Source organism: Hyperolius riggenbachi, chromosome 3 (genome assembly GCF_040937935.1).
Source record: "Hyperolius riggenbachi isolate aHypRig1 chromosome 3, aHypRig1.pri, whole genome shotgun sequence".
NCBI classification, from domain to species: domain Eukaryota; kingdom Metazoa; phylum Chordata; class Amphibia; order Anura; family Hyperoliidae; genus Hyperolius; species Hyperolius riggenbachi.
In genome coordinates, this window is record NC_090648.1 from 453,876,228 (window position 1) to 453,903,789 (window position 27,562).

Genomic DNA, 27,562 nt, shown 5'->3' on the forward strand with positions numbered 1-27,562 from the left:
TTTGCAGAAATGACTGCTTCAATGTGGCGTGGCATGGAGGCAATCAGCCTGTGGCACTGCTCAGGTGTTATGGAGGCCCAGGATGCTTCAATAGCGGCCTTAAGCTCATCCAGAGTGTTGGATCTTGCGTCTCTCAACTTACTCTTCACAATATCCCACAGATTCTCTATGGGGTTCAGGTAAGGAGAGTTGGCAGGCCAATTGAGCACAGTAATATCATGGTCATTTACCAGTGGTTTTGGCACTGTGAGCAGGTGCCAGGTCATGCTGAAAAATGAAATTTTCATCTCCATAAAGCTTTTCAGCAGAGGGAAGCATGAAGTGCTCCAAAATCTCCTGATAGCTAGCTGCATTGACCCTGCCCTTGATAAAACACAGTGGAACAACACCAGCAGCTGACATGGCACCCCCAGACCACCACTGACTGTGGGTACTTGACACTGGGCTTCAGGCATTTTGGCATTTCTCTCTCCCCAGTCTTCCTCCAGACTCTGGCACCTTGATTTCCGAATGACATGCAAAAGTTGCTTTCCTCAAGTACTTTGGACCACTGAGCAACAGTCCAGTGCTGCTTCTTTGTAGCCCAGGTCAGGCACTTCTGCCGCTGTTTCTGGTTCAAAAGTGACTTGACCTGGGGAATGCGGCACCTTTAGCCCATTTCCTGCACGCGCCTATACACAGTGGCTCTGGATGTTTCTACTCCAGACTCAGTCCACTGCTTCCGCAGGTCCCCCAAGGTCTGGAATAGGTCCTTCTCCACAATCTTCCTCAGGGTTTGGTCACCTCTTCTCGTTGTGCAGCGTTTTCTGCCACACTTTTTCCTTCCCACAGACTTCCCACTGAGGTGCTTTGATACAGCACTCTGGGAACAGCCTATTCGTTCAGAAATTTCTTTCTGTGTCTTACCCTCTTGCTTGAGGGTGTCAATGATGGCCTTCTGGACAGCAGTCAGGTCGGCAGTCTTACCCATGATTGCGGTTTTGAGTAATGAACCAGGCTGGGAGTTTTTAAAAGCCTCAGGAATCTTTTGCAGGTGTTTAGAGTTAATTAGTTGATTCAGATGATTAGGCTAATAGCTCGTTTAGAGAACCTTTTCATGATATGCTAATTTTTTGAGATAGGAATTTTGGGTTTTCATGAGCTGTATGCCAAAATCATCAATATTAAAACAATAAAAGGCTTGAACTACTTCAGTTGTGTGTAATGAATCTAAAATATATGAAAGTCTAATGTTTATCAGTACATTACAGAAAATAATGAACACAATATGCTAATTTTTTGAGAAGGACCTGTACACTTGCTACGGGTGTAAGGATGTCCACACTTGTTTTGTAACCCCTGCTAGATGGGTCCCCAGGATGTGATGGGGAAAAAAGGGTAGCCAAGGGAAGGGCTGTGAGCATTGGGGGGCCCTTATAAAGGTTTTGCTGGGGCCTCCACAATTTACAGTTATGCCCCTGGGTGGCTGGACTCTAATGAGTGAAGGAGAGGAGACAAAATAACCAAAAACCTGGGTGTTGACATTCAAAGAGAGATACAGTGGGTTGCAAAAGTATTCGGCCCCCTTGAAGTTTTCCACATTTTGTCATATTATTGCCATATTACTGTCAATTTTATTGGAATTCCGTGTGAAAGACCAATACAAAGTGGTGTACACATGAGAAGTGGAACAAAAATCATACATGATTCCAAACATTTTTTACAAATAAATATTTTAAAGTGGTGTGTGCATAATTATTCAGCCCCCTTTGATCTGAGTGCAGTCAGTTGCCTATAGACATTGCCTGATGAGTGCCAATGACTAAATAGAGTGCACCTGTGTGTAATCTAATGTCAGTACAAATACAGCTGCTCTGTGAGGGCCTCAGAGGTTGTCTAAGGGCTCTTTCACACTACAGGCAGCAGTAAAAGGCTAAAATGCTGCGTTTTGGCTGCTGGCGTTTTTAAGGCGTTTTCAAAGCGTTTTTAAGGCGTTTTAACGCCAATACATTAGTATCAATTGTATTGAGAAACGCAGCGGTCAGCCCTAAAAAAGCTCCTGGGAGCTTCAAAACGCAATGCTCCAAAACGCAGCGTTAAGTGTGAAAGGTAAAATGAAAGTCTATGGATTTTCATTTTACTTAGGAAAACGCCAACTTCGGCTGTGGCGTTAAAACGTCAAAAAAGCCCTGTGGTGTGAAAGGGCCATAAGAGAATATTGGGAGCAACAAAACCGTGAAGTCCAAAGAACACACAAGACAGGTCAGGGATCAAGTTATTGAGAAATTTAAAGCAGGCTTAGGCTACAAAAAGATTTCCAAAGCCTTGAACATCCCACGGAGCACTGTTCAAGCGATCATTCAGAAATGGAAGGAGTATGGCACAACTGTAAACCTACCAAGACAAGGCCATCCACCTAAACTCACAGGCCGGACAAGGAGAGCGCTGATCAGAAATGCAGTCAAGAGGCCCATGGTGACTCTGGACGAGCTGCAAAGATCTACAGCTCAGGTGGGAGACTCTGTCCATAGGACAATTATTAATCATGCACTGTACAAAGTTGGCCTTTATGGAAGAGTGGCAAGAAGAAAGGCATTAACAGAAAGCATAAGAAGTCCAGTTTGCAGTTTGCCACAAGCCATGTGGGGGACACAGCAACCATGTGGAAAAAGGTGCTCTAGTCAGATGAGACCAAAATGGAACTTTTTGGCCAAAATGCAAAACGCTATGTGTGGCGGAAAACTAACACTGCACATCACTCTGAACACACCATCCCCACTGACAAATATGGTGGCGGCAGCATCATGCTCTGGGGGTGCTTCTCTTCAGCAGGGACAGGGAAGCTGGTCAAAGTTGATAGGAAGATGGATGGAGCCAAATACAGGGCAAACTTGGAAGAAAACCTCTTGGAGACTGCAAAAGACTTGAGACTGGGGTGGAGGTTCACCTTCCAGCAGGACAATGACCCTAAGCATAAAGCCATGGCAACAATGGAATGGTTTAAAACAAAATATATCTATGTGTTAGAATGGCCCAAAGTCCAGATCTAAATCCAATCGAGAATCTGTGGCAAGATCTCAAAACTGCTGTTCACAAACGCTGTCCATCTAATTTGACTGAGCTGGAGCTGTTTTGCAAAGAAGAATAGGCAAGGATTTCAGTCTCTAGATGTGCAAAGCTGGTAGAGACATACCCTAAAAGACTGGCAGCTGTAATTGCAGCAAAAGGTGGTTCTACAAAGTATTGACTCAGGGGGCTGAATAATTACGCACACCCCACTTTGCAGTTATTTATTTGTAAAAAATGTTCGGAATGATGTATGATTTTCATTCCACTTCTCATGTGTACACCACTTTGTGTTGGTCTTTCACGTGGAATTCCAATAAAATTGATTCATGTTTGTGGCAGTAATGTGACAAAATGTGGAAAACTTCAAGGGGGCCGAATACTTTTGCAAACCACTGTAAGCAATGATGATTCAGGCATTTTATTTGTCTTTATTCCAACAACTAAAGTTTTTACAAAAAAAAACAATGCTGTGAAAAATAAAGCACAATCCTACAAAATTCCTTTATAACAAAGGTCCTTGAACTGGGGCTTTCATAACTAAGCACAGAATTCCTGTGAGGCAAGATTGAGGATTTTCAGCGCAGAATTGGCAGAACAGAACGAATGGAAGATATCCAGGCTCTGTAAACAGCCATCCACACACAGAAGACTGAGACAAACACACATCCGAATACCATATATATTTTACTGTACACACCAGCTACAACAGCCAAAGCATGTGGCAGGCACTCCAGGACAGACAAAGAGATTCTGAATGGATTCTTCCCTGTTTAAGACCTTTGTGTAGCTGCCTCCATTCCATTCTCCCTGTGAAACGGGCAAATCAGTATCTGCAAGGCTCTGCTTTTCTTTTCAAATAACTTTATTTCATTTTTCAATATTAGAAGAATGACGATAATGAAGTCCATAACAATATTCTATTACAATATGACTTAGTTAGAATTTCCAAATAGAGTTGAGTAGCGAAATCAGGGGCGTTGCTAGCCCCAAAGATCTGTGGCACGTGCCCCGGATCTATTCTGTGGTGCCCTGGATATCCCTCAGACAGGGTCAGCTTTCGTGTCTCATTGGTGGGCATGCTGGGAGCTGTGGTGTGTCAATCGAGGATATGCTGGGTGCTGTGGTACCATGCTGGGCGCTGTGATGCCTTAATGGGGGCATGCATGGAGCTGTGGTTCGTCTATGGGGGCATGCTGGGAATTGTGGTGCCTCAGTGGGAGGCCCAAGGGAGCATGGGAGGTGGTCCACTAGAAGGTCAGGGAATTCTCTGGGGGAACTGCCAGACAACCTGGCAGCAGGCCAGCCCGCCCAGCAGATTTATGTGCCTATTTATATGTTTTGTTTTTGTAATAATGGAGAGGAGGCTTCATCCAACATTTTGCTGGGCAAGTCTACTTAGACTGCAGTTAAGTTCATGTAAATTTGGCTCCACCCATGGACACACCCACATTCTGGTACCTGGCCACACCCATTTTCCAGCTGGAGTGTTCAAAAGTGCCCTAGATCTCTTAGGATCCTAGCAATACCCCTGTTGGAAATGCTGATTTCCTATTCCACAAAATTTCCAATATCCGATTTCAGAGGAGTCTTTTTTTGGTCATTTTTTGCATTTTCTGATTGGCCAAATACTTCTGAGTTGACTCTCCATTCTCTGATTGGTTCATTGCTTCTGAGTTCTGTGATTGGGCTACTATTACCGAGTTGCGGTAATGCGGTATTTCCACAGAAATACTGTGACAAATGAAGTCTTAAAGAGAAACTCCGACCAAGAATTTAACTTTATCCCAATCAGTAGCTGATACCCCCTTTTACATGAGAAATATAATGATTTTCACAAACAGACCATCAGACGGCGCTGTATGACTGATTTTGTGCTGAAACCCCTCCCACAAGAGGCTCTGGTACCGTACGGTACTCTGGGCAAACTGCCACAATGTAACAATATTCACAGACAGGAAATGGCTGTTTAGAGCTGTCTGCAAGGCCAGAACAGCTAGAAACAGCTACATAACCTGCCCACAGTAAAAATGTCACCATGTAATACATGTCAGAATGTGAATCTGGGAGAGGAAAGATTTTACAATGAGCAAACACTGCCTAAATCATTTATACATAATTATGGTAAAAATGAAGCACTTTTTTTTATTACATTATTTTCACTGGAGTTCCTCTTTAACCACTTGCCGACCGCACGCTTATACCGTGCGTCGGCAAAGTGGCAGCTGCAGGACCAGCGACGCAGTACTGCGTCGCCGGCTGCAGCCTAATTAACGAGCGATCGCGCGGCTACAGCCGCACGATCGCTACGTCACACTCTTCGGCCCCCATGTGACTTCAGCCCGCCGGCCAATCAGCAGCGCCGGCGGGCTGTAAAAATTCAAATCGGCCAATAGAACAGGTATAATACAGTTTGTTTACGTAACAAACTGTATTATACTGCCTGCCTCCCGCTGGTGGTCACACTTAGCGATCGACCACCAGCGAGGAGAGCAGGCACAGTATACACACCCACACACACATCTTAGGAGCCCCACAGACCCCCGATCACCCGCAGCACCCATCAGACACCCCCCTGTACCCCCCTGCAGCCCGCAGATCAGACCTGACCACCCCCCATATCACCCATCAATAAATCCCTGTCACCACCTGTCACTTCTATCCATCAGAGCAGACCCCCAACTACCCCTTAGGGGTATCTGATCACCCCCCACACCTCCAGATCTCCCCCCGACCCCCCCCCCCCCCCTGTATACTGAACCTATCTATCTCCCCTGCATCTGTCTATCTCCCCAGTGATCAGCTGCCAATCACCTATCAGTCACCTGTCAATCATCCCTTGTCACCACCTGTCACTGCACCCCATTAGATCAGACCCCCAACTGCCCCTTAGGGGTATCTGATCACCCCCCACCCCTTCAGATCTCCCCCCCCCCCCCCCCGTATACTGCATCTATCTTCCCTGTAATTGCCCGCTGATCAGCTGTCAATCACCTATCCGTCACCTGTCAATCATCCCTTGTCACCACCTGCCACTGCCCCCCATCAGATCAGACCCCCAATTGCTCATTAGGGGCTTCTGATCACCCACCCACCCTTTCAGATCCCTCCGAGACACCCCCCCTGATCACATCAGCAGTCCATTGTTTACATCTGTTTTTCCCTGTAAACACCCACTTATCACCCGTCAATAACCCATCTATCACCACCTGTCACTCCTATCCATCAGATTAGACCCCCAACTACCCCTTAGGGGTATCTGATCACCCCCCACCCCTTCCGATCCTCCCCACACCGTCCTAGTTCATTGATTGCGTATATTCTCCCCCCTGCCATTGTGTATCTTATCTCCTGTCTGTAAGGCTTGATTGTGCTTTGTTTGGCTACAATTGTCTCAATTGCACTGTGATTGGCATCGATTGTCGTGTGATTGGCTTCGATTGTCACGTAATTGGGCTTCGATTGTCGCGTGATTGGCTTCAATTGCCCGTAATTGGTTTTGATTGTGCCAATTGCCCACTGATTGGCTGTTTTGCCCTGTGATTAGCATCGACTGTCGTGTGATTGGCTTCAATTGTCACGTAATTGGTTTTTGATTGTCACGTTATTGGATTCAATTGGTCCGTGATTGGCTTTGATTGCGCCGATTGCTGTAATTGTGTTGTAATTGTCTCGTGATTGTTTTTGATTATTTGTGATTGCTCTCTGATCCCCAACCCCCCCCCCCCCCCCCCCCTATCACCATCACTATCACTATCCTAGTGATCTAAAAACTTTTTTAGTATCACTAGTGGTAACAAACAGTTAGGCCAGTTAGCTAAGCAAAAGGGTTGTTAGTGTCAGTTAGTGCTCAGCCCACTGCACCACAGTCACTAATTAGCGTTATCACTGTCGCTAATCAGCATTGGTACTATATAGTATCTGTAAGTGATTATTAGTGATCACAGTCAGATCTATATTAGGGTCTCTAGGATCCACAAAAAAACGCAGTGTTTGCCCGATCAGACCTGATCGTTCGCCTGCACTGCGTTCAGCCCGCCCCACCGCAGTGACAGAATTTTCTTTTTTCTGATCACTGCAAAAAACACTGTACACAAGCTGAGGCACTGTAAACATCAGTTTTGATTTTTTTTATCTAAACTCAGTGACCACAGCTTTCTACCTCTCAAGTACTCCCTTTCGCTAGGTAGGTGCTCTTTTCCTGGGTAGTCTCAGAGGAATACCTCCTAAATTTAGCAGGCCACCATGGCAAAAAAGAGGTTTTCCAATGAAGACATCTACAGGTACATGGACCAGTCGGATGAGGATGATTGGGTCGACTTATTCGACGAATCTTCGGGTTCAGAGTACGATCCTGTAGACAGCAGTGGCTCTCTGACCGATAGTTCCGATGACGAGGTTGAGGTCCCGGCTAGAGCCAGGCGTACCACACCCCATGTCACTGGACTGCAGGTGGCGGAAGATCAGTCTCAAGGGCAGCAGAGTGGCGTTGATCTGATTTTTCTTGGTGAGGCATGCACCAGCAGCGCAGCATCTCCTGGACCTATCAACACCAGTACTTCCGCAGAAGACCCTGATGAAGTGGCGGACACCATCCTGGAGGTAGAAACTGGTTCGGTGGTACGTGAATTAAGATCCGATCCGCAGCCACCAAGTAGATGGGCCCGTACTCCCATTGGTTTTCCAGAGGTGCTGGCAAACCCTGATTGGCATTCCCCTGATCCCGCCGCACCCATACTGCCCCCTTTCACCGCCCAGTCTGGAGTCCAGGTGGAGACAGTTGAACTAGGATCGGCCCTAGACTTTTTTGAACTGTTCCTCACCCAGGATCTCCTTGACTTAATTGTGGCTGAGACCAACCTATATGCCACACAATTTATAACCGCCCATCCGAAAAGAGACCACCCAGCTTATGACTAGTGTTGGGCGAACAGTGTTCGCCACTGTTCGGGTTCTGCAGAACATCACCCTGTTCGGGTGATGTTCGAGTTCGGCCGAACACCTGACGGTGCTCGGCCAAACCGTTCGGCCATATGGCCGAACTAAGAGCGCATGGCCGAACGTTCCCCGAACGTTCGGCTAGCGCTGTGATTGGCCGAACGGGTCACGTGGTTCGGACCCGAACGCGCTCTGATTGGCCGAACGGTCACGTGGTTCGGGTAAATAAATACCCGAACCACGTCATATCTCCGCCATTTGTCTGTGGGTTTAGCTTTGGGTAGGCAGGCAGGGTAGTTCGCGCTCCAGCCACGCTAGCCAGGGTCCCCCCTGTCATTGTGTCACTGCTGGGAACAGTAGTACACCGCTTGCTCAGCCACACTATATAGCATTCTGTTTACTGCCACTCTGTGTACCTCGCTCAGCCACACTATATAGCATTCTGTTTACTGCCACTCTGTGTCTGCTGGGAATAGTAGTACACCGCTTGCTCAGCCACACTATATAGCATTCTGTTTACTGCCACTCTGTGTACCTCGCTCAGCCACACTATATAGCATTCTGTTTACTGCCACTCTGTGTCTGCTGGGAATAGTGGTACACCGCTCGCTCAGCCACACTATATAGCATTCTGTTCACTGTTCTGTGTCTGCTTGGAATAGTGGTACACCGCTCGCTCAGCCACACTATATAGCATTCTGTTTACTGTTCTGTGTCTGCTGGGAATAGTGGTACACCGCTCGCTCAGCCACACTATATAGCATTCTGTTTACTGTTCTGTGTCTGCTGGGAATAGTGGTACACCGCTCGCTCAGCCACACTATATAGCATTCTGTTCACTGTTCTGTGTCTGCTGGGAATAGTGGTACACCGCTCGCTCAGCCACACTATATAGCATTCTGTTTACTGTTCTGTGTCTGCTGGGAATAGTGGTACACCGCTCGCTCATCCACACTATATAGCATTCTGTTCACTGTTCTGTGTCTGCTGGGAATAGTGGTACACCGCTCGCTCAGCCACACTATATAGCATTCTGTTCACTGTTCTGTGTCTGCTGGGAATAGTGGTACACCGCTCGCTCAGCCACACTATATAGCATTCTGTTCACTGTTCTGTGTCTGCTGGGAATAGTGGTACACCGCTCGCTCAGCCACACTATATAGCATTCTGTTTACTGTTCTGTGTCTGCTGGGAATAGTGGTACACCGCTCGCTCAGCCACACTATATAGCATTCTGTTTACTGTTCTGTGTCTGCTGGGAATAGTGGTACACCGCTCGCTCAGCCACACTATATAGCATTCTGTTTACTGTTCTGTGTCTGCTGGGAATAGTGGTACACCGCTCGCTCAGCCACACTATATAGCATTCTGTTCACTGTTCTGTGTCTGCTGGGAATAGTGGTACACCGCTCGCTCAGCCACACTATATAGCATTCTGTTCACTGTTCTGTGTCTGCTGGGAATAGTGGTACACCGCTCGCTCAGCCACACTATATAGCATTCTGTTTACTGTTCTGTGTCTGCTGGGAATAGTGGTACACCGCTCGCTCATCCACACTATATAGCATTCTGTTCACTGTTCTGTGTCTGCTGGGAATAGTGGTACACCGCTCGCTCAGCCACACTATATAGCATTCTGTTCACTGTTCTGTGTCTGCTGGGAATAGTGGTACACCGCTCGCTCAGCCACACTATATAGCATTCTGTTCACTGTTCTGTGTCTGCTGGGAATAGTGGTACACCGCTCGCTCAGCCACACTATATAGCATTCTGTTTACTGTTCTGTGTCTGCTGGGAATAGTGGTACACCGCTCGCTCAGCCACACTATATAGCATTCTGTTTACTGTTCTGTGTCTGCTGGGAATAGTGGTACACCGCTCGCTCAGCCACACTATATAGCATTCTGTTTACTGTTCTGTGTCTGCTGGGAACAGTAGTACACCGCTCGCTCAGCCAGAGTATATAGCATTGTGTTTACTGCCACTCTGTGTACACCGCTCAGCCAGACTATATACCATTGTTTACTGACACTCTGTGTACACCGCTCAGCCAGACTATATACCATTGTTTACTGACACTCTGTGTACACCGCTCAGCCAGACTATATACCATTGTTTACTGCCACTCTGATTCTGCTGGGAACAGTAGTACACCGCTCGCTCAGCCAGACTATATAGCATTGTGTTTACTGCCACTCTGTGTACACCGCTCAGCCACACTATATAGCATTGCGTACTCTGCCAGTCAGTGTGTATATTGCTGGGATCAGTAATACTCCACTCACCGTCAACCACTATATGAGCTCAACATGAGTTCCCCAGAGACCTCCGCTGTGAGCAGCACTCCCAACAACAGCAACAGCCAACGCCCCACGCAAGCTATAACATCCACCCCAGCAGCCAGTGGTCAGCAGCAGCCCTCCCCGGAGGAGAACGTTGTGTCCATCAGTCCGTCGCCAGAGCGATTAATGAGGGCTGCCATTGAGGAGATGATGGGGCCTGATGTGGAGGAGGAGGTCTGGCTCAGGCCAGCATCCCAAGTTAATGTTGAGGACGATGAGGGGTCTGTGTCTGGGGATGTTGGGGTGGCAGAGGTGGTGGGTGGGTCAGACTCAGGAGAAGAGTTGTATGATGAGGATGATGATCGGGACCATCTGTATGTGCCTCAGAGTCCGACCCCGGAAAACATGTTGTATCGTGTGTTTAGGTACTAAAATCTGCATTCCCTCCCAGTAGTGTTGGGCGAACAGTGTTTGCCACTGTTCGGGTTCTGCAGAACATCACCCTGTTCGGGGTGACTATATAGCAGACTATATAGCATTGTGTTTAATGCCACTCTGTGTACACGGCTCAGCCACACTATATAGCATTGTGTTTACTTCCACTCTGTGTCTGCTGGGAACAGTAGTACACCGCTCACCCGCCACTGTATAGCATTGTGCTCTGTGTCACTGCTGACAATAGTGGTACACCGCTCACCCACCACTGTATAGCATTTCTGTACTGCCACTGTACTGCTGCCAGTCAGCGTGTACTTTAAGGATAAGTGAAATGAGGAAGAAATCCGGTGAAAGAGGGAGGGGCAAGGGAAGAGGTGTTTCCCCTGACGGTTCACGTACAGGCCACAGGGGAGCACCCAAGAAAACCCACTCAATACTGCCCATGTTGTCCAGGACAACAACCCTCACAGATCCAAAAGAACAGGACCAGATAATTACTTGGATGACCTCTCAAGCGTCCAGCAGTGGGTTAAGCAGCACCAGCACATCACGCACGAGGTCCAAGTCCTCAGCCAGTTAAAGTCTGGGCTTTCTTTGAAGACTGCACTGAGGATGTTACCATGGCGATTTGCAAGGTGTGCAAGACCCGCCTGAGCAGGGGGAAAAGTATTAACAACCTCTCCACCACCAGCATGAGCCGCCACATTCTATCCAAACATCCCACTCTGTGGGCAAACGCGGCAGGACAGGGTACCACCAGCAACACTGCCTCCCTTGGGTTCACCAGACTCACCACCAGACCCGCCTCAGCAGCAGCAGTAGCCCAGCCATTGCGTGGTTCACAACATTCACAAACATCAGACGATGCTGACACTGTCACTTTCCGGACTAGTGCTCTTGAGGTCTCCCAGTGTTCATCAAACACAACAACCAACAGCCCTTCGGTGTGCAGCGCTACGGTTGAGTTGTCTGTCTCTGAGATGTTTGAGCACAAGAGGAAATTGCCAGCAAATGACCCCCGGGCCGTGGCAGTAACAGCCAGCCAGCATAGCCAAGCTTCTGGCCTGCGAAATGCTGCCATATCGAGTGGTGGAGACAAACAGCTTCAAGGGCATGATGTCAGTGGCCGTCCCACGTTACGTGGTTCCCAGCCGCTACCACTTTGCGCGCTCTGCAGTGCCTGAGTTGCATGAGCACGTGGTCAGCTAAATAACCCGAAGCTTGAAGAATGCCGTTGCCTGCAAGGTTCACCTCACCACTGACACCTGGACGAGTGCGTTCGGCCAGGGTCGATACATCTCCCTTACCGCGCACTGGGTGAACCTTGTGGAGCCTGGCAGCGATTCCTCACCTGCTACGGCGCGGGTGTTGCCCACGCCGCAAACAGCTGGATAACAACAGCAGCACCTACCTCTCTGACTCCTTCTCCTCCAACGCATCTCAAAGCTGTACCTCATCCGGAAATGCTAACCCAGCACCAGCAGCAGTAGGATCGTGGAAGCAGTGCAGCACAGCTGTTGGCATGCGTCAGCAAGCGTTGCTGAAGCTGATCTGCCTTGGGGATAAGCAGCACACAGGGGAGGAAATTTGGAGGGGAATAAAGGAACAGACGGATTTGTGGCTGGCACCGCTGGACCTGAAACCGGGCATGAAGCTAGACACCTGGCACGAACTGGCAATGTACGCAATAGAGGTGCTGGCTTGCCCGGCAGCCAGCGTTATGTCGGAACGCTGTTTCAGTGCTGCCGGAGGCATCATCACAGATCGGCGTATCCGCCTCTCCACAGAAAATGCAGACCGTCTGACTCAAATTAAAATGAATCAATCCTGGATTGGAAACGACTACGCAACACTCCTGGACCCCAACCAAGTAACATGACCGATGAACATCTGGGATGGTTTAGCGTTTCCGGTCCCTGTTTATTGAACCTCTCATCTGTATTACATTTATGACTGCATGGCGGCAAAAAGCATTGCTGCTATATCCGCACGCTTTTTGTCCTCATGCAAGGCCTGGGTTGTTGTGTCTCACAAAGCGTGGCCTTCTCCTCCTGCGCCTCCTCCTGTTCCATCACGTGTGCTGCTGCTGCTGCTGCTGCTGCTGGGTTACCGTTGCCGGTCCCTGTTTATGGAACCTCTTATCTTTATTACATTTATGACTACATGGCGGTACAAAGCATGCTATCCGCACGCTTTTTGTCCTCATGCAAGGCCTGGGTTGTTGTGTCTCACAAAGCGTGGCCTTCTCCTCCTGCGCCTCCTCCTGTTCCATCACGTGTGCTGCTGCTGCTGCTGCTGCTGCTGGGTTACCGTTGCCGCGTGGTCCCTGTTTATTGAACCTCTTATCTTTATTACATTTATGACTACATGGCGGTACAAAGCATGCTATCCGCACGCTTTTTGTCCTCATGCAAGGCCTGGGTTGTTGTGTCTCACAAAGCGTGGCCTTCTCCTCCTGCGCCTCCTCCTGTTCCATCACGTGTGCTGCTGCTGGGTTAGCGTTGCCGCGTGGTCCCTGTTTATTGAACCACTTATCTTTATTACATTTATGACTACATGGCGGTACAAAGCATGCTATCCGCACGCTTTTTGTCCTCATGCAAGGCCTGGGTTGTTGTGTCTCACAAAGCGTGGCCTTCTCCTCCTGCGCCTCCTCCTGTTCCATCACGTGTGCTGCTGCTGCTGCTGCTGCTGCTGGGTTACCGTTGCCGGTCCCTGTTTATGGAACCTCTTATCTTTATTACATTTATGACTACATGGCGGTACAAAGCATGCTATCCGCACGCTTTTTGTCCTCATGCAAGGCCTGGGTTGTTGTGTCTCACAAAGCGTGGCCTTCTCCTCCTGCGCCTCCTCCTGTTCCATCACGTGTGCTGCTGCTGCTGCTGCTGCTGCTGGGTTACCGTTGCCGCGTGGTCCCTGTTTATTGAACCTCTTATCTTTATTACATTTATGACTACATGGCGGTACAAAGCATGCTATCCGCACGCTTTTTGTCCTCATGCAAGGCCTGGGTTGTTGTGTCTCACAAAGCGTGGCCTTCTCCTCCTGCGCCTCCTCCTGTTCCATCACGTGTGCTGCTGCTGGGTTAGCGTTGCCGCGTGGTCCCTGTTTATTGAACCACTTATCTTTATTACATTTATGACTGCATGGTGGTACAAAGCATGCTATCCGCACGCTTCTTGTCCTCATGCAAGGCCTGGGTTGTTGTGTCTCAAAGCGTGGCCTTCTCCTCCTGCGCCACCCTCCTCCTGTTCCATCACGTGTGCTGCTGCTGGGTTAGCATTACCGGTCCCTTTTCCTGGAACCTCTTATATGTATTACATTTATGACTGCATGCCGACAAAAAGCATGTTACCTGTGCAAAGAAAACAGACATTTCCCGCATTTAAAAGACAGTTTTCCCTTTGAAACTTTAAAATCGATTTTCTCAAAAACTGTAAGCTCTTTTTGCTAAATTTTTTTTCCTCTTGTACCCACTCCCAAGGTGCACATACCCTGTAAATTTGGGGTATGTAGCATGTAAGGAGGCTTTACAAACCACAAAAGTTCGGGTCCCCATTGACTTCCATTATGTTCGGAGTTCGGGTCGAACACCCGAACATCGCGGCCATGTTCGGCCTGTTCGGCCCGAACCCGAACATCTAGATGTTCGCCCAACACTACTTATGACCGGCTCCACAAAATTCGGCCCCTCATAGACCACCTGTCATCCACATTTGCAGATGCTTATACCCCTGAACAGAACATCTGTGTAGATGAGTCCCTCGTACATTTTACCGGGCGCCTTGGCATCAAACAGTACATCCCAAGCAAGCGCGCCTGGTATGGGGTGAAACTGTATAAGCTCTGTGATAGGGCCACAGGCTATACATCTCGTTTTAGGGTCTATGAGGGAAAAGACTCAAAATTGGAGCCGGTCGGATGTCCTGACTACCTGGGGAGCAGTGGAAAGATTGTGTGGGACTTGGTGTCACCCTTGTTCCAGAAGGGGTACCATCTTTATGTGGACAACTTTTACACAAGTGTGGCCCTCTTTCAGCACTTAAAGTTAGAAGGAATCCGATGCTGTGGCACCGTGCGGCCTAGTCGCCGGGGCTTCCCCCAACGGCTCGTTAACACCAGACTTCAACGGGGGGAGAGGGCCGCCTTGTGTACCGATGACTTGCTCTCGGTGAAATGGAAGGACAAGAGGGACGTTTACCTTCTGTCTACCATTCACACAGACACGACAGTACAAATTACACGGGCAACAGAGGTCATTGAAAAGCCCCTTGCCGTCCACAGCTATAATGCCAACATGGGAGGGGTGGACTTCAATGACCAGATGTTAGGGCCCTATTTAATTTCCCGGAAAACCAGACGCTGGTATAAGAAAGTGTCTGTGTATTTAATTCAATTGGCGATGTACAACAGCTTTGTTCTCTACAGTAAGGCTGGGAGAACTGGATCTTTCCTTCAATTCCAGGAAGACATTGTTTCGGCACTCCTCTATCCAGAAGGTGACAGAGCCCAACCCCCAAATGCAACTAGCCGGCTGCATGGAAGGCATTACGCCTACCCGATTCCCAGTACCCCAACTCAACGCAACCCCAGAAAAAGATGTCGTGTCTGCAGCAAGGCTGGAATAAGGCGTGACACCCCCGTTTACTGTCCCCGCTGTCCTGACCAGTCTGGCCTATGCCTAGGGGAGTGTTATGAGAGGTACCACGAGAAGGCACACTTTTAGAACCTAGGGAACTACAGACACAGCAGTAGGCACACAAGGGTCTCTCAGTGCTATTTCACACTGGCGCGATGCGTTAGGGCAAATTGCCTAGCAAAAGTCACACTTTGCGGTCCCCCCCTACGCCGGAAGTGCTTGACTTAACGCTAGTGCATGCCTACGTTACTGCGTGGCTTCTGCGGCAATTTGGGTCGGCCCGGAAGTCATGTTAGTCTACGGCGACGCAGTTAATTACTAGGCCGAATGCTACTCTTGTGGTATTCCCTGAAGATCTATTTTGGGCGAGACGGTGCGGCGGGCTCGACCGACCGGATAGGCCAGTATGCAGTGTGAACCCAAACATCAGGTTTTGAGAGATCCAAATACACTGGCCTGCCAGAAACCTCTCCTTTCACTTGGGACAGAATGCATAATGTACTTCGCCACATATCTGTGCGATTTGCACTTTGCACATTGACCCATGGGGGAGGAGAAGTTTATCCTCAGCTCGCAGGTAAAAAAAAAAAAAACAGGTAAGCAAAAAAGTTAATATTTGGTTACCAATGTTATTGTTTGGTTTGAACATATTTAATAAAGTTTAAAAAGTTAATGTTATTGAAGTGCTTTGCTGCTTGCTTGCTTTTTTTTTTTTTTTTTTTTTTTTTCTTCTTCTCTCTTTTTTTCCAACCGACCAATCAGCTGCAGCACTGATGATGCATCCTGACAGAAGCATTGCGCTTCTGTCAGGTTACACAAAATCGGTGCATGCAGCGCTGTAGGACGAGATTTCTCCTCCACAGTAAAAAAGATACGTTTGCCGAGGCATATGGGCCAAGGTGTGGTGTTGGGGATTCATATGCTTTGGCAAGCACTTTGTATCAAAAAAGAACTCAAGCAATGATTTCTCCATTCACATCGATCAATGTGGATGAATAAATCAGGATTGCCTGGGCATACGAGCTGGTGGGTTTGGATTTTTGGGGTGGCAGCTCCTATGTCCAGGCGGACGCCTTCCCCTCCTTTTTGTTTTGTTTTTTTCGTTTTTCTTCTCTCTTTTTTCTATCCAGACCGACCGACCGACCGACCGACCGACCAATCAGCTGCAGCACTGATGGTGCATCCTGACAGAAGCATTGCGCTTCTGTCAGGTTACACAAAATCAGTGCATGCAGCGCTGTAGGACGAGATTTCTCCTCCACAGTAAAAAAGATACGTTTGCCGAGGCATATGGGCCAAGGTGTGGTGTTGGGGATTCATATGCTTTGGCAAGCACTTTGGATCAAAAAAGAACTCAAGCAATGATTTCTCCATTCACATCGATCAATGTGGATGAATAAATCAGGATTGCCTGGGCATACGAGCTGGTGGGTTTGGATTTTTGGGGTGGCAGCTCCTATGTCCAGGCGGACGCCTTCCCCTCCTTTTTGTTTTGTTTTTTTCGTTTTTCTTCTCTCTTTTTTCTATCCAGACCGACCGACCGACCGACCAATCAGCTGCAGCACTGATGGTGCATCCTGACAGAAGCATTGCGCTTCTGTCAGGTTACACAAAATCAGTGCATGCAGCGCTGTAGGACGAGATTTCTCCTCCACAGTAAAAAAGATACGTTTGCCGAGGCATATGGGCCAAGGTGTGGTGTTGGGGATTCATATGCTTTGGCAAGCACTTTGTATCAAAAAAGAACTCAAGCAATGATTTCTCCATTCACATCGATCAATGTGGATGAATAAATCAGGATTGCCTGGGCATACGAGCTGGTGGGTTTGGATTTTTGGGGTGGAAGCTCCTATGTCCAGGCGGACGCCTTCCCCTCCTTTTTGTTTTGTTTTTTTCGTTTTTCTTCTCTCTTTTTTTCTATCCAGACCGACCGACCGACCAATCAGCTGCAGCACTGATGGTGCATCCTGACAGAAGCATTGCGCTTCTGTCAGGTTACACAAAATCAGTGCATGCAGCGCTGTAGGACGAGATTTCTCCTCCACAGTAAAAAAGATACGTTTGCCGAGGCATATGGGCCAAGGTGTGGTGTTGGGGTTCATATGCTTTGGCAAGCACTTTGTATCAAAAAAGAACTCAAGCAATGATTTCTCCATTCACATCGATCAATGTGGATGAATAAATCAGGATTGCCTGGGCATACGAGCTGGTGGGTTTGGATTTTTGGGGTGGCAGCTCCTATGTCCCTCTTTCTTTTCTTTTTGTTTCACATTTTTTGGCAGATATTTGTTCATCCACATTGATCGATGCGAATGAAGGGATGTTTGCCGTTCATTTTTCCTTTCAGCCCAGAATGCACTACCTGTATGCCCAATATAAGGAGTATAGCAGAAATACTGGCCATACATGTAATGATTGCAGAGGCCCTAAAATGCCAGGACAGACCCCACAAATGACCCCATTTTGGAAAGAGGACACCCCAAAGTATTCCGTGAGGTGCATGGTGAGTTCATAGAAGATTTTGTTTTTTGTCACAAGTTAGCATAAATTGTTGTTTTTTGTTTTTTTTCACAAAGTATACTTTTCTGCTAACTTGTGACAAAAAAGAATTTTTTTTATAAACTCACCATGCCCCTCATGGAATACTTTGTGGTGTCTTATTTTTAAAATGGGGTCATTTGTGGGGTTTGTTAACTGTCCTGTCATGTGGGGGGGGGGGCTAAATTGTGAGCACCCCTGTAAAGCCCAAAGGTAGTCATTGCACGTTGGGCCCCTTAGCGCAGTTAGGCTGCAAAAAAGTGCCACACGTGCTATTGCCGTACCCGGGAGAAGTAGACCAATGTGTTTTAGGGTGTATTTTTACACATACCCATGATGGGTAGAAGAAATCACTCTGTAAATGACAATTTTTTGATTTTTTTTACACACATTTGTCCATTTACAGAGATATTTCTCCCACCCAATATGGGTATGTGTAAAAATACACCCCAAAACACATTGTACTACTTCTCCCGAGTACGGCAATACCACATGTGTGGCACTTTTTTGCACCCTAACTGCGCTAAGGGGCCCAGAGTCCAATGAGTACCGTTAGCATTTCACAGGTAATTTTGAGAAATTTGGTTTCAAGACTACTCCTCACGGTTTAGGGCCCCTAAAATGCCAGAGCAGTATAGGAACCCCACAAATGACCCCATTTTAGAAAGAAGACACCCCAAGGTACTCAATTAGGAGTATGGTGAGTTCATAGAAGATTTTACTTTTTGTCACAAGTTAGCGGAAAATGATTTTTATTGGGTTTTTTTTACCAAGTGTCATTTTCCGCTAACTTGTGACAAAAAAAAAAATCTTCTATGAACTCACCATACTCCTAACGGAATACCTTGGGATGTCCTCTTTGTAAAATGGGGTCATTTGTGGGGTTCCTATACTGCTCTGGCATTTTAGGGGCCCTAAACCGTGAGGAGTAGTCTTGAAACCAAATTTCTCAAAATGACCTGTGAAATGGTAACGGTACTCATTGGACTCTGGGCCCCTTAGCGCAGTTAGGGTGCAAAAAAGTGCCACATATGTGGTATCGCTGTACTCGGGAGAAGTAGTACAATGTGTTTTGGGGTGTATTTTTACACATACCCATATTGGGTGGGAGAAATATCTCTGTAAATGGACAATTGTGTGTAAAGAAATCAAAAAATTGTCATTTACAGAGATATTTCTCCCACCCAATATGGGTATGTGTAAAAATACACCCCAAAACACATTGTACTACTTCTCCCGAGTACGGCGATACCACATGTGTGGCCCTTTTTTGCACTCTAACTGCGCTAAGGGGCCCAGAGTCCAATGAGTACCTTTAGCATTTCACAGGTCATTTTGAGAAATTTGGTTTCAAGACTACTCCTCACGGTTTAGGGCCCCTAAAATGCCAGAGCAGTATAGGAACCCCACAAATGACCCCATTTTAGAAAGAAGACACCCCAAGGTACTCAATTAGGAGTATGGTGAGTTCATAGAAGATTTAGCTTTTTGTCACAAGTTAGCGGAAAATGATTTTTATTGGGTTTTTTTTACCAAGTGTCATTTTCCACTAACTTGTGACAAAAAAAAAAATCTTCTATGAACTCACCATACTCCTAACGGAATACCTTAGGATGTCCTCTTTGTAAAATGGGGTCATTTGTGGGGTTCCTATACTGCTCTGGCATTTTAGGGGCCCTAAACCGTGAGGAGTAGTCTTGAAACCAAATTTCTCAAAATGACCTGTGAAATGCTAACGGTACTCATTGGACTCTGGGCCCCTTAGCGCAGTTAGGGTGCAAAAAAGTGCCACACATGTGGTACCGCCGTACTCAGGAGAAGTAGTATTATGTGTTTTGGGGTGTATTTTTACACATACCCATATTGGGTGGGAGAAATATCTCTGTAAATTGACAATTGTGTGTAAAGAAATCAAAAAATTGTCATTTACAGAGATATTTCTCCCACCCAATATGGGTATGTGTAAAAATACACCCCAAAACACATTGTACTACTTCTCCCGAGTACGGCGATACCACATGTGTGGCCCTTTTTTGCACCCTAACTGCGCTAAGGGGCCCAGAGTCCAATGAGTACCTTTAGCATTTCACAGGTCATTTTGAAACATTTGGTTTCAAGACTACTCCTCACGGTTTAGGGCCCCTAAAATGCCAGAGCAGTATAGGAACCCCACAAATGACCCCATTTTAGAAAGAAGACACCCCAAGGTACTCAATTAGGAGTATGGTGAGTTCATAGAAGATTTAGCTTTTTGTCACAAGTTAGCGGAAAATGATTTTTATTGGTTTTTTTTTACCAAGTGTCATTTTCCACTAACTTGTGACAAAAAAAAAATCTTCTATGAACTCACCATACTCCTAACGGAATACCTTAGGATGTCCTCTTTGTAAAATGGGGTCATTTGTGGGGTTCCTATACTGTCCTGGCATTTTAGGGGCCCTAAACCGTGAGGAGTAGTCTTGAAACCAAATTTCTCAAAATGACCTGTGAAATGCTAACGGTACTCATTGGACTCTGGGCCCCTTAGCGCAGTTAGGATGCAAAAAAGTGCCACACATGTGGTACCGCCGTACTCAGGAGAAGTAGTATTATGTGTTTTGGGGTGTATTTTTACACATACCCATATTGGGTGGGAGAAATATCTCTGTAAATTGACAATTGTGTGTAAAGAAATCAAAAAATTGTCATTTACAGAGATATTTCTCCCACCCAATATGGGTATGTGTAAAAATACACCCCAAAACACATTGTACTACTTCTCCCGAGTACGGCGATACCACATGTGTGGCCCTTTTTTGCACCCTAACTGCGCTAAGGGGCCCAGAGTCCAATGAGTACCTTTAGCATTTCACAGGTCATTTTGAAACATTTGGTTTCAAGACTACTCCTCACGGTTTAGGGCCCCTAAAATGCCAGAGCAGTATAGGAACCCCACAAATGACCCCATTTTACAAAGAGGACATCCCAAGGTATTCCGTTAGGAGTATGGTGAGTTCATAGAAGATTTTATTTTTTGTCACAAGTTAGCGGAAAATGACACTTGGTAAAAAAACCCAATAACAATCATTTTCCGCTAACTTGTGACAAAAAGTAAAATCTTCTATGAACTCACCATACTCCTAATTGAGTACCTTGGGGTGTCTTCTTTGTAAAATGGGGTCATTTGTGGGGTTCCTATACTGCCCTGGCATTTTAGGGGCCCTAAACCGTGAGGAGTAGTCTTGAAACGAAATTTCTCAAAATGACCTGTGAAATCCTAAAGGTACTCATTGGACTTTGGGCCCCTTAGCGCAGTTAGGGTGCAAAAAAGTGCCACACATGTGGTATCGCCGTACTCAGGAGAAGTAGTACAATGTGTTTTGGGGTGTATTTTTATACATACCCATGCTGAGTGGGAGAAATAACTCTGTAAATGGACAATTGTGTGTAAAAAAAATCAAAAAATTGTCATTTGCAGAGATATTTCCCCCACCCAGCATGGGTATGTGTAAAAATACACCCCAAAACACATTGTACTACTTCTCCCGAGTATGGCGATACCATATGTGTGACACTTTTTTGCAGCCAAACTGCGCTAAGAGGCCCACAGTGCAATGACTACTTTTAGGCTTTACAGGGGTGCTTACAATTCCGCACCCCCCAAAATGCCAGGACAGTAAACACACCCCATAAATGACCCCATTTTGAAAAATAGACACTTCAAGGTATTCATTGAGGGGCATGTTGAGTCCATGGCAGATTTCATTTTTTTTTTTTGTTACAAGTTAGCAGAAATGGAAATCTTTTTTTTTTTTTTTTTTTTGTGACAAACTGTCATTTTCCGCTAACTTGTGACAAAAAATAAAATCTTCTATGAACTCACTATGCCTCTCAGTGAATACTTTGGGATGTCTTCTTTCCAAAATGGGGTTATTTGTGGGGTATTTATACTATCCTGGAATTTTAGCACCTCATGAAACATGACAGGTAGTCAGGAAAGTCAGAGATGCTTAAAAATGGGAAAATTCACTTTTTGCACCATAGTTTGTAAACGCTATAACTTTTACCCAAACCAATAAATATACACTGAATGGGTTTTTTTTCATCAAAAACATGTTTGTCCACATTTTTCGCGCTGCATGTATACAGAAATTTTACTTTATTTGAAAAATGTCAGCACAGAAAGTTAAAAAAATCATTTTTTTTGCCAAAATTCATGTCTTTTTTGATGAATATAATAAAAAGTAAAACTCGCAGCAGCAATCAAATAGCATCAAAAGAAAGCTGTATTAGTGAGAAGAAAAGGAGCCAAAATTCATTTAGGTGGTAGGTTGTATGACCGAGCAATAAACCGTTAAAGCTGCAGTGGTCTGAATGGAAAAAACAGCGATGGTCCTTAAGGGGGGGTAAAGGCTGAGTCCTCAAGTGGTTAAAGTAAACTCCAATCTTTGACTGGATATTTATTATTATTATTCATTATATTTATAAAGCGCCAACATATTACGCAGCTGGAGAGAGTCAACGGGTTGATTCACTATAACAAATAGCGTGCCTAATCAGAGTTAACATGCCTTATCAGAGTTAATGTGCCTTATCCAAGTTAACATGTCTTATCAGAGTTAACGAACCTTAGCAGAGTTAGCATGCCTTATCAAAATAGCATAGCGAGTGCTACAAACTTATGCCTGCTAATTGGCAATGACAAGAGCTCCACTCATCCTGCCCTGCGCCCCTGCGGGTCCAATTACTTTAAAGGACATTACCCCTGCACTTCGAATGGCCCAATAGGCTGCCTGTTAAGTTTCCTGTCAAGTGACAGGCAGCCTATTGGGCCAATCAAAGTGCAGGGATAATGTCCTTTAGGGCCTTTTTCCATTACCCTGCGATTTGCGATTTGATTCCGTTTGCTAATGGATCGCAAACTGCAAGGTATATTAAACTAATGGAAACAGCATCAGCAATTTCCATTAGTGCGATCTGAATGCGTCACAATTTTGGTCCAAGCGCAATTGTCGTTCTGCCACGTTTTGGATGCGATTGAGCTCTACTATACTGAGTTTAATAGCTTGATCACAATCGCATAGTGGAAATTGAAATGTGATTGAGAACGCGATTACAATCGCGATCGCATTTCATAGTGAAAAAGAGCCCTAAAAGTGATTGGACCCACATGGGCTCAGGGAAGGACGAGTGAAGCTCTAGTCATTGCCAATTAGCAGGCATAAGTTTGTAGCGCTGGCTATGCTACTCTGATAAGGCCTGTTAACTCTGATAAGGCATGTTAACTCTGATAAGGCAAGCTATTTGGTATAGTGAAACAACCCAACAAGAGCTACTTTATTGTGCAAATAGATCAACATAAAAAAAGTAAAAAATAAAACTACAACAAATTCCCCTCACCCAAGCCCAGGTGTTATTCTCTATCTTAACCACTTAAGTACCAGCGGTCTCTGTCCCCTTAAGGACCAGAGACAACTGGTACCATAAACAGCGGAATAATGACGAATAGGTGCACATACCTGCAGCAACCACTGTCCATGCCACATGCTGGGAACCACAGGCCACCCACTCTACTGTCTCTTTGACGGCAGAGTTCCTGTGAGCCGGACAGCAGCCGCTTTCATTGGCTCCTGACCCTGTCTATTAATGTAAGCCAATTGGAGTTGCTTACATTGACAGACAGGGTCAGGAGCCAATTAAATCGCCTCCTATCTGTCTCACAGGGCTCTGCTGTCATAGAGACAACAGGGCGAGTGAGCTTCGGCAGGCAGAGAGCAACGCGATCAGTGAGAGTGGTGGGGATGCGTGGCAACAGTGAACTGAAATCTATGCCCTGGCATTCACAACCACATCAAAACAAGGCGTAGATTTCAACTAGCATTGTCCTTAACTGGTTAACGTGGGCCTCAACTCAGAACTTCCTCTCTGCTCTAAAAGATAAGCAACAGCATGATAACCTTTAAAGAGAACATCTCTTTGTTACAACTTATAGAACACCTACAATAAATTTGCAGTGTTTACTTTCTGATATACTGGGAGCACAGAAAGGGTTAACCTCCAGTGTAAACGTAATAGCAAAAAGCAACAGCCCAACTGACAGCCCTGATTTACACTTGCTGGTTTCTTGCTAATAAGAGGCAAGCATCTTTCTAAACACACACAGAGTGAATTTCTCAACAACTATATTTGTTTTCCTCATCTGCTGTGCAAGAGTTTAGGTCTGCTTTAAAGCGGATCCGAGATGAAAAACTAACTATAACAAGTAACTTGTCTATATATCTTATCTAAAGTTTAGAAAGTTTACACAGCAAATATAGCTGCAAACAGCTTTAAGAGAAAATTATTATTTCTTCCTGTGATACAATGACATCAGCCATGTTGTTTGTAAACATTATACAGAGGCAGGCTTATCTGTATCTTGATCACTAAGCCTGTGAAAAAAACCTAATCCCCCCTCCTCCCCTCTGCCTCTGAAATCAATGACTAGTAACACCTCCTCCTCCTCCTGCCCAGACTGAGCTCCCATGAGCCCTTGCTACTGCCAAGGCTCTCTGAAAACCTGTGGGCGTGGTTTATTTAGTTTATAGGTAATTAGAGTATTAAAACAAAAATAAAAAAATATTGGGCTTGAGGAATGCCCTATAAACAATAGGAAATGAACACAATTATGCAATGTGTAAAAGTTCACCTTGGATCCACTTTAAGCTCAAAAAGTCATCCAAGGTTTCCAGACTTTCTCAAAAATGTGCAAGCATTCCTCAAATATACTGCCCATCCTTTCAAGAACCATGACATTTGAAAATGTTTTTATGTCTTCAAATGGAACTGTAGGTTTTTTTTGTCTTGTTTTTTTCCCCCCAAACTTTACCAATACCTTGGTGTGTTGCTCCCATAATAAAATGGAATAGTTTAGATTGGTGTTTTGCGATAAGACATGAAAAAGAATAATGTAAAAATGCAGATAAAGGATTCTTGAGATGGGCTTACCAAAAATTGTTTACATTAAACCACAAATACAAAGTATATTAAGGTGTGTCTGTGTGTAAGGTGTCTTCTTTTCCATCTTTCTATACTGTGTTTATTTCCACCATCTTTACAGTTTATGTCTTGTCAGATCCATGGTCTGAGGAAAGAAAAATCCCAGAGACTTCCAAATGTACCTTTGGGTGAAAGCTTATGTCCAGGCAAGTAGAATAAATATTTTTACATACAGGTCCACTTATCTGTCACAATACAATTCAGTTGTAATAGAGAAGACACTTACCTATACTAGACTTTTATTGTCACATGATCACAGCTCCACTCTCTATTCAAATAATAATGGCCTCTGGGAAAAGGGAATGTGTGTGTGCTGCCAACAGCCGGGTCCTGCATCTGTTTCAGGCAGAGAATGGGGTGGGGTTTTCTGGTTGCATCAGGTTGTCAATCACAACATTTGAGAGGAGCTCCTGAGCTCTGATTCATAAGGAACACCCTACAGCGCTTCAGGTATTCCACTCCCATTAGGCTTTGCAATGTAACAACAGCAAACCTAACACCACTGTAGGAAATTTAGCAGCTGTTATTAGCATAATCATGGGTTTTGAAATTTGGACCAGACAACAGTTAAGATATTTTAGGGACTTGTCTAAAGTTGAAAAGGACAAAAAAAACACTTAAAGCACCACTCTAGTGAAAAAAGTAAGTAGTTAAATTCTGACAAAACCAACAGGTTTTAGACTAGTCCATCCCCTAATGGGGGATTCTCAGGGTTATCTTTGTTTTCATAAGCAATTCCTGAACGGCAGTTTAACAGCCAAAACAGTAAGATAACAGCCAGCCTCCCTACTCACTTGCATAATATTTTGTCATTTAGACTTAGCAACTGCCTTTTGGGAAATGCTATGGAAATCAAAGAAAGCCTGGAGAATCTCCCATGCGGCGATTGACTAGTCTAAAACCCGTTGGTTCTGTCAGATTTTAACTGCTTACATTTTGGCTGGAGTGGTCTTTTAATGATGTTGAGAACAGCAGATGCACATATAATTTCATGTTTTGTTTATGGATGGGCATGGGGTGTAATATTGTATGTGTTGAAGGTCAACCCCAAATCTTACATTCCCAAGCACCTTGACCCTAAGAAATAAGCATATCTCCAACACAAAAATCCCCATTAAGAAATGTTGTGGTGACCTTATCTAACAGCTTACTGACTAGGCAATCTTCCGGAGCCTCCTGCATTCCCTGCAAATTCCTAACTGCTTACAGCAAACATGCACCTTCTCACATTCTGGGCTGTAGTGAGGGAGCTTGTTGGAGAGGGTGTGATGGAGTTAGTCTTCGGAGGGGTGTGTGTGGCCCGGGGGCGGGGCAGTGTATGGGAAGCCAGGAGTCCATGGACTGCCTTATAGACCAAGTAAACACAATGTAATGTTCCCATCAGATTGATGGGAAATTTCCAATTATTCGAAACTTCCAACATTTCCGATCTGCTACCAATTGAGAAAAAGATCAATGTTGTGCAGTACTGCTCTCAAAATCTGTCCCTTTCTCAATTGGTAGCATATCGGTCGATCAGACAGGAAATGTGCATCATGTTTAGCAGGTCTTACATTATCATGATGTTTTTGAGGAAAATTGTACTTAGTTATTTTTGTATATATCATTTTTAGATCTTCTGTATGTTTTTATACATGAATCAAGATCTATACCATTACGTCATGCCTCTGAAGAAGTGACCTTTCATGGTCGTGAAACGCACGTCAGGCTGTGTTTAATGATAGCACCGTTGTTTTAGTTAACTGTCCATATGGAATTTTTTATGTGACTTATTAATTAAAAGTTACCATATGTTATATGAGATATTACTATACACATTGCAAACCCTCATTTGTGCGGTTTATTTCTCAATATTGATATATATACAATGTGTATATACATATACACATATATATAAATATACATATACACATAAATATAAATAAATATATATATATATATATATATATATATATATATATATATATATATATATATATATAGGGGTATAATACTGTTGTATTAGAGTACCTTATTATATCATCTTACATGATTGGCAAAGTTGTAGACTCTAATTAAAGGGAATCTGAAGCGAAAATATGAGGAAATGAATTGCACATGTAGTACAGCTAAGAAATAGAACATTAGTAGCAAAGTAAAGAGTCTCATATTGTTTCCAGTACAGGAAGAGTTAAGAAACTTCACTTATTATATATGTTAAAGAGCTTCTCTGAGCTCTCCAATCTAACTTAGGTGCTACAGTGCTGTATTCTGAAGCACTTATACATCAAAGAAACAGTGAAAGACAACTTCAGATAAGATTTTACTGCAGGGAAGTTCAAAAGGTCATCAGCTCTGCTCTGTTTCATAGTTTAAAATGCAGAGTGTACTTTGTAAACTGAAAATATTAGAGAATGATGCAATGTTATAAAAAAAAAGCTATATAACAAAATACAAATATGAGACTATTTTCTTTGCTACTAATGTTCTATGAATTATCTGTACTACACAAACAATACATTATATCGTAAGTTTTTTTTGTTTTTTTTTTTTTTCGCTTCAGGTTCCGTTTAAACGAGTTGTGGTGGGGGTTGGGGAGGGGGTACTGGAGTGCTCTAGAAAAAAATGTTTAAAAAAAAAAACATGAACAGAATGTAAGGAATATTTTTTGTATTTTAAAGTA